General features: G+C 38.3%; 1 long non-coding RNA gene across 7 annotated transcripts; it reads left to right on the forward strand.

The window, feature by feature from the left end:
* Positions 1 to 3,234: 3,234 nt before the first annotated feature.
* LOC135753581 (uncharacterized) lies at positions 3,235 to 8,652 on the forward strand. Of its 7 annotated transcripts, XR_012335641.1 has the most exons (9): positions 3,235 to 3,298; positions 3,460 to 3,534; positions 3,629 to 3,778; positions 4,508 to 4,549; positions 5,103 to 5,331; positions 6,441 to 6,513; positions 6,616 to 6,970; positions 7,073 to 7,231; positions 7,830 to 8,652. It is a non-coding gene; the product is annotated as an uncharacterized lncRNA (long non-coding RNA). The 7 variants fall into 7 exon arrangements; XR_012335639.1 differs by having other exon boundaries at positions 3,278 to 3,298; positions 3,460 to 3,778; XR_010543924.2 differs by lacking the exon at positions 3,235 to 3,298 and having other exon boundaries at positions 3,305 to 3,534.
* The last annotated feature ends 2,475 nt before the right edge of the window (positions 8,653 to 11,127 follow it).

Below are 11,127 nucleotides of genomic sequence, written 5' to 3' on the forward strand. Positions count from 1 at the left end.
AAGGGATAATTCACCCATTCTCAATCTTCACTCCCTTTCTTTATTCTGTTGATAAAAAAGAAGGTATTTTGATAAATTATGGTACAGTATAAGCACACAGTTGACTGTACCCACTGACTTTTGTAGTATTTGTTTTACCAAATTCTGTGCATAACATCATTTATCAAAATATCTTTATTTGTGTTGAATAGTGAGTAAATGTTGGGATATTTTTTGTAAATAGTCCCTTTAAATTTAGAGATAAATGATGATCTATATATTTCTTTAACTGGCAGATTAATGAAACACTTTTTATTTTGCTTATCTAAAGTTTAAGAGCTCACGTTAAAAAAAATGCTGGGTTAATCTTAACCCAGGTGTGTCAAAAAGAAACAAACCTAACATTTGGGTTAAATTAACCTAGAAAATGATTATATTTGATCCAACAAGTTGAATCAACAACCCAACGGGTTGGTTTCTTCCTTCTTTGACTCAAGGCTGGGCTGAAAATAACCATAAACTATCCATCCATTACAATCAGGGGCGTCATGCACCAATTTTTTTTAAGGGGGCACAGTGTGCAAAGCTCACAGAAATTTGCGCATACACATACATCAAACGAATTATATTATAGAGCTTTCAATCTTTTCCATGGCACTTACATTTCTAACATTCTAAACGCCCCTGCCATAGTGCAAAAACCTCCAAAATAAAAGTGTTGACTAACTTTCATTTCAAATACTATTCAATCGGATTAATGACATATTGGCATCATATTTACATCTGAAACGGCATGTGTTCTATTTACGTTTTGTTTAATGACTTGTTTAATTCTGTCATTAATGCATTTTGCACAACAACTGCATTATCCTATGAAATTAATGTAATTTACATCCATAAAGTATATAAACAACGAAAATGCCATAAGCTATAGCCACGTGATTGATTTTAATGTTCAATAATGATTTAAAAAAATATTTTTAGATACAATTATTAGAGGAACGGATCTTTGCATTAAATTTTACCTTATATGTGAACATGTGTGATTCCGCGCCCCCGTGAACTCTGGCGAACTTTGGCGTTGTGCCAAGAAGATGAATCTAGAAATCTCTACTAATCAGTGGCGGCGTTTCACGAAAACCTAGGCTATGGTATGGCAAAAATTCTTCGTACAAGAAGGCCATTCTCAAATAACTAATCTATAAAACCACATATGTGTACATATTCCACCAACCTGACTGCACGGATGTACACTACTGACAACAATACGGAAGCAATACAAATGAAACAACAACAACAATAGAACAAAGAAATCATGATTATTTAAAATGCTTTTCAAATAATTCTTAACTAAGCACAACTCCAGCAACAGATAAACTAAAACAAGATAATATCAAAACAAAACATACTGTGACATCCCTTCACAAATCTTGTCACGACAACCGCCAAAATCACTTATAAACACACAATAAAGACTTTTAAATGATGTGATAGAGCACACATAGTTATCCAACACTAAATAAAATTCTTAGTAAAACAGAGCTAAATGCAAAAACAAGTCTTACCTTTTGTCGTCGTGCAGTTTTTATTCCACAAGTTGCCATATTCAAAAATGCGCGCAAAAAATTAATACAATTCACTTCGGCTGCGTTACAATCCCCAGTGGAAGAGAACATATTTATTTATCCACAGAGCAAATCATTTTACTTCTGGAATAATGTATGCAATATGCAAAGCGCGAGTGTGGGGGAGAACCATGAGTCTGTTTAAATGTTAAAACAAAAAGGATTTTGCTTGCAAAAATAAAGATTATAAAAGCAGCGGTCATCATGAGACCTCCTGCAGCGCGACCCCCACTATAGATTGTGTTCGACTTCAAGCTGCACTGTAAGAACGACAGGCTGTTGACGTCAAAGTACCGCGAGGGTGACTCGAGGAATCATCGGAAGAGTTTGATTTCAAACCGCTGTCGCGGCACGTTGATGTCATGCGCTTGTCGGTTCCAGTGTCATAGCATGAAGTCGAACACACGTGTAAATGATACTTATTAGTGATGTACCAATGTTTAGATATGTTCTACTGAAAATATTTTAAATTATCTTTAATGAGCATCATTATAGCCTGTTGATTTCTGGTGTTTTGTCTGAATGCTAGGGTATGGCAACTGCCATACGCAAACGCCGCCCCTGCTAATAAGGTCGAGCAGCAACAGCTAAGCTCGTGAGCGCGCTCAGACGCTGACGTCTGCGGCTGCGCCGACTGCCGCCAGAATAAAGTAATGTACACAATCAAAACACTATCAAAACTCTGAAAAGTGACACGGATGCAGCAGAAAATTGATAATTTGGGCATTTTAAACAGATTAAAAGATTAATGGACGTTTTTTTTATTTGTGAGGTTGCTTGCAAAATCCGTTTGGCTCAAAAATCCGAGGGGGCACGTGCCCCCTCAGTTTCAATGGGCATGACGCCTCTGATTACAATATTAAGTTACTCCCCAAAAAAGTAACTAAATGCATTACTTAGTTACTTTTCATGGAAAGTAATGCTTACGTTGCTTTTTACTTTAGCGTTACTTTTTCTTGGCTGAGGCTTGATCACTTTAATGCTTTGCAGGTGTTTTTATGACTGAAACCCAGCTAGCATGTATAATCGGCCCGAGCTCGGCTGCCCTGCGGCAGCTGCGGCTCAGACTCGGCATCGGCGTGTGTTAACCGAGCCGATTGTGCCCCGCAGCTCGCTCTGGCACATTCATTTTTGTTCTGGCTGTAAGCACTGGGCCGATTCATGTTCACCGTAACTGGTAACCCAGCTCTGGCTATATGATCTGGACCACTTTTGGAAATGACTCGGCTTATGTTAAATCAAGGATGGTTTTAATGGATGCCATTCAATGTAGGCGACTTTCTTTAACACAAATGTAGATTTTTAACTCCAACCGTTTTAGTCTGTCCATAACAAAAGACAGTAAAAAACAAAACATGGTCAGACAAATCCAAATTAAACCCTGCTGCTCGTTGATGTCCTAAGACACGAAACGATCGGTTTCTGTGAGAAACCGAACTGTATTATATAATTTATACCTCTAATACGGCGCCTTCTTCTTCTTTTGAGTTTTAATGGCGGGTTGCGAAGCAACGTCATAGTTGCATACTGCCATCTACTGTATCGGATGCACGGCATTAGGGCTATACAGGGACACCCGAAACCGTAGGTGGCGGTATGCACCTATGAAGTTGCTTCGCAACCCGCCATTAAAACTCTAAAGAAGAAGGTGCTGTGCACGGGCTCATTTGACTACGCATAGTACTGTATTAGAGGTAAAAAAAAAATTATATAAATACTGTTCGGCTTCTCGCACAAACCGATCGTTTCGTTTCTTAGGATATCAATGTGTCGTCACGAGCGGCAGGGTTTAATTTGGATTTGTCTGTGCATGTTTTTACTGTCTGAGATTTTGTTACTATTCACATGCATACAGACTGAAACGGTTGGAGTTTCTACATTTGTGTTGTACTGAAGAAACAAAATCACATACATCTTGGATGGCCTCGGGGTAAGCTGATAAATACAAAAAATTCATTTTAAGATGAATCCCGTACGTTGGCGGCTGTTTTAAACTGGGTGCTCGGCTCCGACCCTTTTGCCAGTATGAAGCCGATTTCAACGGTAACTGCAGAAAGCGTCAGCACGCTTAGCTCATCACTGGAGTAACGTCTGTACAACGGGTGAGATAAAACTCAACGCCTGACTGAATCATCCATTCCCTTTTCGATCCTACGCCATACGTTAAACTTGAGGTAAGTCTTGTGTTCAGTTTCCTTAAAAAGCATCAACATTCACGCTAAGCATAGTTTCAATCGAATTCCCGTCACATCATATATTAACTCTATTTCGAACTGTTGCTGATTACATGTTGGTTATTATTGATTCGTTCATGTTCCTTTGACATGTTCATGTACTTTTTTCCAGATGAAACAAACATAAAGAATTCATAATTCATTTAAGAATTATTAATTAGGACAACATCAAATTATTTATCATGTCTGAGAAAAGTAGTGCAAATTTTGGATAATATGAAAGTGGCTCCAACTTTTATGGCGCGAACGAAGCTAGCATTGACTAGCTGGGATGTTAAATAATGGGACGCAATTTTTATTAAATGCAATTTACGTGATTAATATTTACAAGCATAGTGTTCTTTGGAAGAAAATTAAGTGGAACAAAATGTTAGCTGGTAGTGCTGTGACAAATCGCAGTTGATCCGAACCACGGTTCGGCTCGCATGTGATTCGCGGATTAATATATACCAGTGTATGGAATGTCACAATTATAGATTTGTATGTAAACTTAAACATGTCTTGATGGACCCTAATTTATGCACTGTGCAGTTATGCTGGTAGTTGGGTAATGTCATAATGGTTATTGGGTTGGGCTTGGACTAAAAAAGGGAAATTGTAATGGTTTAGTATAATAAGACATTATGTATGGTTTTGTACAATGCTAATCTTTTTTTCTTTTTTCCTCAGGTAATCTTGCTTTTGCTGTTCTAAAATAAACACTGCTCTTAGGTAAGAATGGCTGATCAAATGCATTATTTTAAATCTAATCTGAGACACAAAGCAGTTAAATCGTTGTCTAATTTGCTGCAAGGTATTAAGAACGACAGTAAGCTTGTTGACGATGATCTGACTGATGACTGATATGTGTGATGAGATTAAAACTATGGCTGTGCAAAAAAATCGATACAGCTAACTACCATGATAGTTAGCTGTATCGATAGTGTATCGATATTTCAATTTCTACTGTCGATATTTTAAAAAAACATCAAATCCCTCTGTGTGCGTCAAACGACCTCCTCGCCGCTGCTATAGTTGTCACTGTCCAGTTGTCTGCCATATACGGCCATTCGGCCAATGTCTCAGAAGTTAGAGGGAGTGAGAAAATGGCAGAAAATTTAAAAACACCTGCATCTTTCAAAGAGCTGCAGGTGTTCAGCTCTATTTTTTACATTTTTGATTGTATTGTGATACGTATCTTATCATGACCCATGTATCGTGACACGTATCGTATCGGGAGGCCCTTGCCAATACCCAGCCCTAATTAAAACAACTTTTCTTTTAGCACACCACCCATACATGGCACACAAAACAGGTCTTGTGAGGGGGCTGTGCCCACAGGTAGAAATTCTGTAGGTCCACGGGCTTCTCCCCTTTCAGCGAACATCACAGCGCTTAGTCCACCATCGTGGTCTCCAATCTCCATTACCAACAGCCTGAGTGCTACACCTACAGACACCCCAACCCATGCAGCAGCTGGCAGAAGTCAGACATCAGGCCAAACTGGATTTCAAGTAAGAAGGGCGAGATAGCCCATGGAGAGAAAAAAATCACTTTGGTATTAGGGCTGGGTATTGTTTCAGATGTCTCAAATCGATTCAGATACATTAGATCTCAAATTGATTGGATTGCGATTTTCGATTCAATGATTACATTTTCACTGGCCCCACCACAAAAAAAGTAATAAATGAATGAAATAGTTTTTGTAGTTTTTACCCATTTATTCTTGTAATAAGGTTATGACACCCAATATTTTAAATACCAGTGAAAATTAACAATTATCAATTCTATTTTTGATACTACAGCTAAAACTACTAATATAAATTTCATAGATTAAAGACAAGTTAATAGTTGTTAATAAAAATTAAATGCAAGCAATGCAATATAAGTACAATAGAACAAAGATACAAATGAAGAAATCTGTGCATTTCAGGTAGGTCTAACAGTATTTTTCAGATACAGAAATTGAAAAAGTAATCAAATGTAAAATAACACTGCATATCTTCACTAATTAGGATTAACCTTTATTTAATCTGCACAAAGTTACAAATCGTTATTCAGTGAAAAGCAGGGAGTGACTTCCTCTTTTGTAGTTTGATTAACATTTAAAAACACAGACAGGTGAAGGTTACTACCACTTTAAGACTAATGCACGGATCAAATTATGATAGGCAATGAATGCATTCCTTTTCTACTTCTTCTCATAACCGTCTGTTTACTCGCAAAGGCCGGCATTTTTAAAAAAAATTGTGAATTTGCAAGTAGAGAACTAGAATTAATTTCGTAATTTGCACGCTGTCGCACAGCTGTAAGCGCTTCCAGTGTGTGCTCTTCTCACATAGCGCATGCAAGTTCTCTTTCGCTTGAATGCTTAAATTGACAAGGCTTAAAAATGCGTGCAAAATGTAAACTTTTATGATCATGCAGCACTGGCCCAATCGGGACATTGACAGTTCCTTCAACCGGAATGCTTTTCAGATATAATGTAATGAAAATAAATACAGAAAAACGATGAGAATTGATATTGAATTGACCACATTTAAAAAAAAAAATTTCACTTTTTTTTGCCTATTCCTATTTGGTATATGTGATGAGATTAAAACATATTTTTCTTTTCTTTTAGCACACCCCACCCTTACATGGCACACAAGTATATGACACACAACACAGGTCTTCTCAGGAGGCTGTGCCTACAGGTAGGAATTATACAAAGTGATCTCTCTCGGTTTACTCTGACATATCTACGTACAATGTTTTGCTAGTAATCTGCTATGCCTGCTTTTTCTTGTGTTCTACAGCAATAGGCTTTATGCCCAGCTGCACTACTTCCTGAACTTCAGCCAGCTCCTTGTTTCCTGTCTGCCATTATTGGACAAACTGATTAATCCAGGTGTGCCTGAGCTTAGTAGTCACAACAACAATAATCAGACACACCTGGATTTATCAGTTTGTCCAGTAATGGCAGACAGGAAACAAGGAGCTTAAAGCCTATTGCTAAGGAGATCCTCATCCAGCTCGATTTTATTAGAGAGCAGCAGTTGCAGACTTCACCCCAGACCCAACACATTTTGGGCTCCCACTTTCAACTATTGAGGAGCTACAATGTTTGTAGGAGACATTAAATAATCCAGATGAGAAGAAGAATTTGGTGAGGTAAATTATGGTTTAATCAGATCATTCCTAAAAGTCAGTCCTCATTTTCACTCATGCTATATTCCTTAAATAACTAATAAGGTACATGTCTTTTTGTTTCAGACTGTTTTTCCTGGAATGGTCGGAGACAAGACTCTTAAAGACACCGTGGGGTGGGTCCTGAAAAAAACTATGAACTCTTCGTGGTGAGACTCATCAATTGAAGTGGGGTCAACTGAACGCCTGCATTCAAAGGGCTCACTTTGAAAAGTGTGGTTTTGGGTGAGTGTCAGTGCTGGAAACGGCACTGTAGTGACATCCCAGGGCTCTACAGTGCGACTGACTCGATCAGTGGCTGGTTGCATAAACCTTTAAGACTAGTCTTAAAAGTTAGTCATTTTTTTTTCTTCAAGACTGATCATAATTGTATTTCTATACTCAAACTCTATTTAAAACATTAACATCATAACATTATCATAAATTGAAATGCATTAATGCTACTTCTGAGCCTCATTAAACAGTCTGTAAATATAACTAAATCCCACATTTCTGTTATATGCCACCTCTGCAGTGCAAAGATGAATTGTGTTGCTACTGATTTCATTTGATTGGTAACTTATTCTTCCTGATTGCCTCTTATTATTCTAACTCAATTTATGAATTTGAAATTTAATAAGGTTAAAATTTTATAGTCAAATATCTCCTTATAATGGGAAGATGATTTTGTCATTGATCAGAATGTGCTCCTAAATTTTTGAATGTGCTCCTAAACTAAAAAGAAATGTAAGCGTAGAGCCCTGCATCCAAAATAAGTTTTGGTGGTTTTATGAGTAACATCACATGGTCATGCTGACCTCTTCTATCTTTGTTTTTTTTTCAGATGCAGTCCGCCGGAATGCCCTGACCAAAGATAACACAGAAAAGGAGATAGAGCTCCTCATCACCAGGTGGTCGGTGCTAGCATATGACAGGGATGGTGGCCGAATCCAGACAATAGACAGACAATGAATTAAAATGTTTTAAATTTAAAAATGTTGATTTTTGGAAAATTTGTATTTGAACTGATTGTGTGTGTGTGTGCACCTGGTAATTATCACGTTGTGTCCCCACAAAGATAGGAATACCAGTATTTTTGTGACCTTGTGTCCCCATGAGGAAACAAGCTTATAAATCAAACAAAATGATGTTTCTTGTAAATGTGAAGTAGGAGAAGGGTTTCTGTGATGGTTGGGTTTAGGGAATGGGGTAGGTAAGGGGAATAAAATATACAGTTTGTATGGTATAAAATGCATTACGTCTATGGAATGTCCCCACAAAACATGGAAACCTGTTTGTGTGTACGAGAGAGAAAGAATGTGTGTTCAAGTGAATAAAAAATGCATTAAACGTGAAATCCTTGTTCTTCCTTGTGTGTTTTATTTTCAGTTAATGTTGCATAATGGTTGCTTAGCAATTTTAGTATTAACCAATCAATAAAATCAATAAATTAAACAAGCCCAAATAAGGAACAGGATTGGAGGGGAGCTTACGTCCTCTCACTCGGGGTTCCGCAATCGGGCCGCGTTAAAACTGAGTGCTCGGCCGTGTCCTCGGGGCGCGTGAAAACCGAGCGCTCGCAGAGCAATCGGACCTAGATTCATGCCGAGGATCGGCCGAGTGTTCCAGCATTAATCGTTCCGATTTCGGCCCGCGCAATTTTTGCTAGCTGGGAAAGTTCTGCATTCAGAAATTGCATATTTCATCACAAAAATGTCGAGCTCTGGTCTGCCATCTCAGTTTCTGAGTTTTTAACTGTTCCCACACAGGCATGTATGCATAGAGTGAATAATGTGACTACGTTCAGTTTAATTCAGTACATAATTTTTTTATCAGATTAATTAAACTAAAAAAGTAACTTGCATTACTTTTTAAAAAAAGTAACTCAAATATCAATGTGTACGTTTAAAAAGTAATGCGTTACTTTACTTGTTACTTCAGAAAAATAATGTTATTACGTTATTTGTTAGGCATTACCCCCAACACTGCACATGTCATCATATTGCTTAGTTGTGTCTTGTTTAGTCTTGTGTGCAGCTCGGACATTCACGTAACCTCGCTGCACACATCAAAAGGTTTTTACGGAGGCAGATGAAGGTGAGTGGTCTCGCAATTGACATCTTCACCTTTTGAATCAGGTTCAGGCGCGATTGCGCTCACACTATAGCCTTCCGTGCCAAAGCCCAAGTATAGATGGATTTCAGTCATGTGACCTTTTACGTCATGCCGCCATCTTGAGGACCTACCGAGTACCAGTAGGCTATTGACAAGCATTGGCTACGATTTACGGATTTCTTATCTTTTACTGTCTATGATTATTACAGATACAGTAAATGGCTACGAAAGACAACATGTCGCACCTCGACTGTCATGAAAAGAAACGCTACTTTAAAAAATATATCTTGGTTAGGGTGTGATGCCTACTCGATCCCTGATGTGTTCTTCCAGCTGCTGTTCGCTGCTACCGAACTACCACTTTTTTACAACACTAAGAAGGCGCGACACAACATGAAACTTTGCTGGAAGTATCACCTGGATCTCTACACATGAACGCGAACATTGAGAACATTGTTTGTGTACACGGAGTTTACTAAAAAGAAAGGTTTTGTACAACTGACTTTGGCTGTTATGTTGTCCGCTCGTCATCTCTGCCAGACATAAATAATCGATTTCCGAATGCGAATGAATGAATCTCATATGAGGCTCCTTTTTCAACTAGAAGGTCAATATTGTTTGTCACTTGCGACAAAACAACAAATTATCCGTGCATTTATATGAAACTATGCTTTAGGAGCTATCCATCTTTACTCTCCTCCCTCCTTACGTCGCATTCGGAGATCGATACATCTTGACTGGGAAGAAGGCGGCGAGTGGACGCCAAATCATCCAAAGTCAGTTGTTCAAAACCTTCTTTTTAGTAAACTCTGTGTAAACAAACAATGTTCTCAATGCTCGAGTTCACGTGTAGAGCCACAGGTGATACTTCGAGCAAAGTATCATGTTGTGTCGAGCCTTCTTAGTGTTGTAAAAATAGCGATTTTGATGCTCACAACATATTGAAGGCATAGCTTCTAATTCTTTTGCGACCACTTCAGGTACTCAAAATTGTGGAAGACAAGTGAGCGACGTCAGCTGATATTCATGTAAAGTCTGTTTGTACATGTATGCGAACTTATTCGCACAGTCGTATGCACAGCCTTGCAAAGTATAGGCCATTTGACTAATACGTGTCACAGACGTTCGAAGCATGCGCATTACGACAAAATCCAATGCATTTCTTGGCCTACATACTACTTTCTCCTGTAGGCACATGCACAACCTATGTGTACAATCTATGCAAAGATTAAAAACTGTGGCGATACCGTACAGTACGTGTACACTATGTAAAAATTTTGAATGGGGCCAAATTGACCCCAAAGATAATAGGAGGGTTAAGTCCTACTTTAGCATACATAGCTTTGTAGATATCTACTTCAGTAAAAACATACACTTTTGTTGACTTCTTAGTCAAAATTTTAAATGCTCCCTCATTTGTAAGTCGGTTAGGATTAAAGCATCTGCTAAATGCATACATGTTCTGCTTGTGGAAGGATCTAACCATGGTGGTAACTAAAAGCTGGTAATCAGTTCAACCTAGTCCAATTACATGCACCCCCTCTTACAGGTCCTTGGATGCAATTTTGATATATACCCTTATGATATATTTTTAATCTCTAATTGCTTACTGTGATTCCTGTATTGACCTCTTATGCAGATCTATTACAGGTGTGAGTGAACGTAATTGGAATAATTTCTTTCACAGGATTTACCGTGGTGAAATAAACTACTGACCTTTCTGGTTTATCCCCCCCCCAAGTGGCACACAATGGATCATCCCCATCCCACTGTTAATTAAACCTCTTGAATGTCATCGTGCTGCTGTCCGCACTGCAATGAAGTTTAAAGCTCACAAAAAATATCACGCTGTCGATCTAAACTAATCCTTCATTAGTACAGGAGGTATTATGGATTGTCATCTGGGCACTTCAATGTGGTAGGCAAGGTTTTGTGGGCAGTTGCTGACTATCAGGTCACCCCAGGTCCTCCACTGTATTGTTTTTAACCAAACACTGCATTTATGCATTTGGCAGATGCTTTTATTA

The sequence above is a fragment of the Paramisgurnus dabryanus genome, chromosome 21 (genome assembly GCF_030506205.2).
Source record: "Paramisgurnus dabryanus chromosome 21, PD_genome_1.1, whole genome shotgun sequence".
Classification (NCBI taxonomy): Eukaryota; Metazoa; Chordata; class Actinopteri; order Cypriniformes; family Cobitidae; genus Paramisgurnus; species Paramisgurnus dabryanus.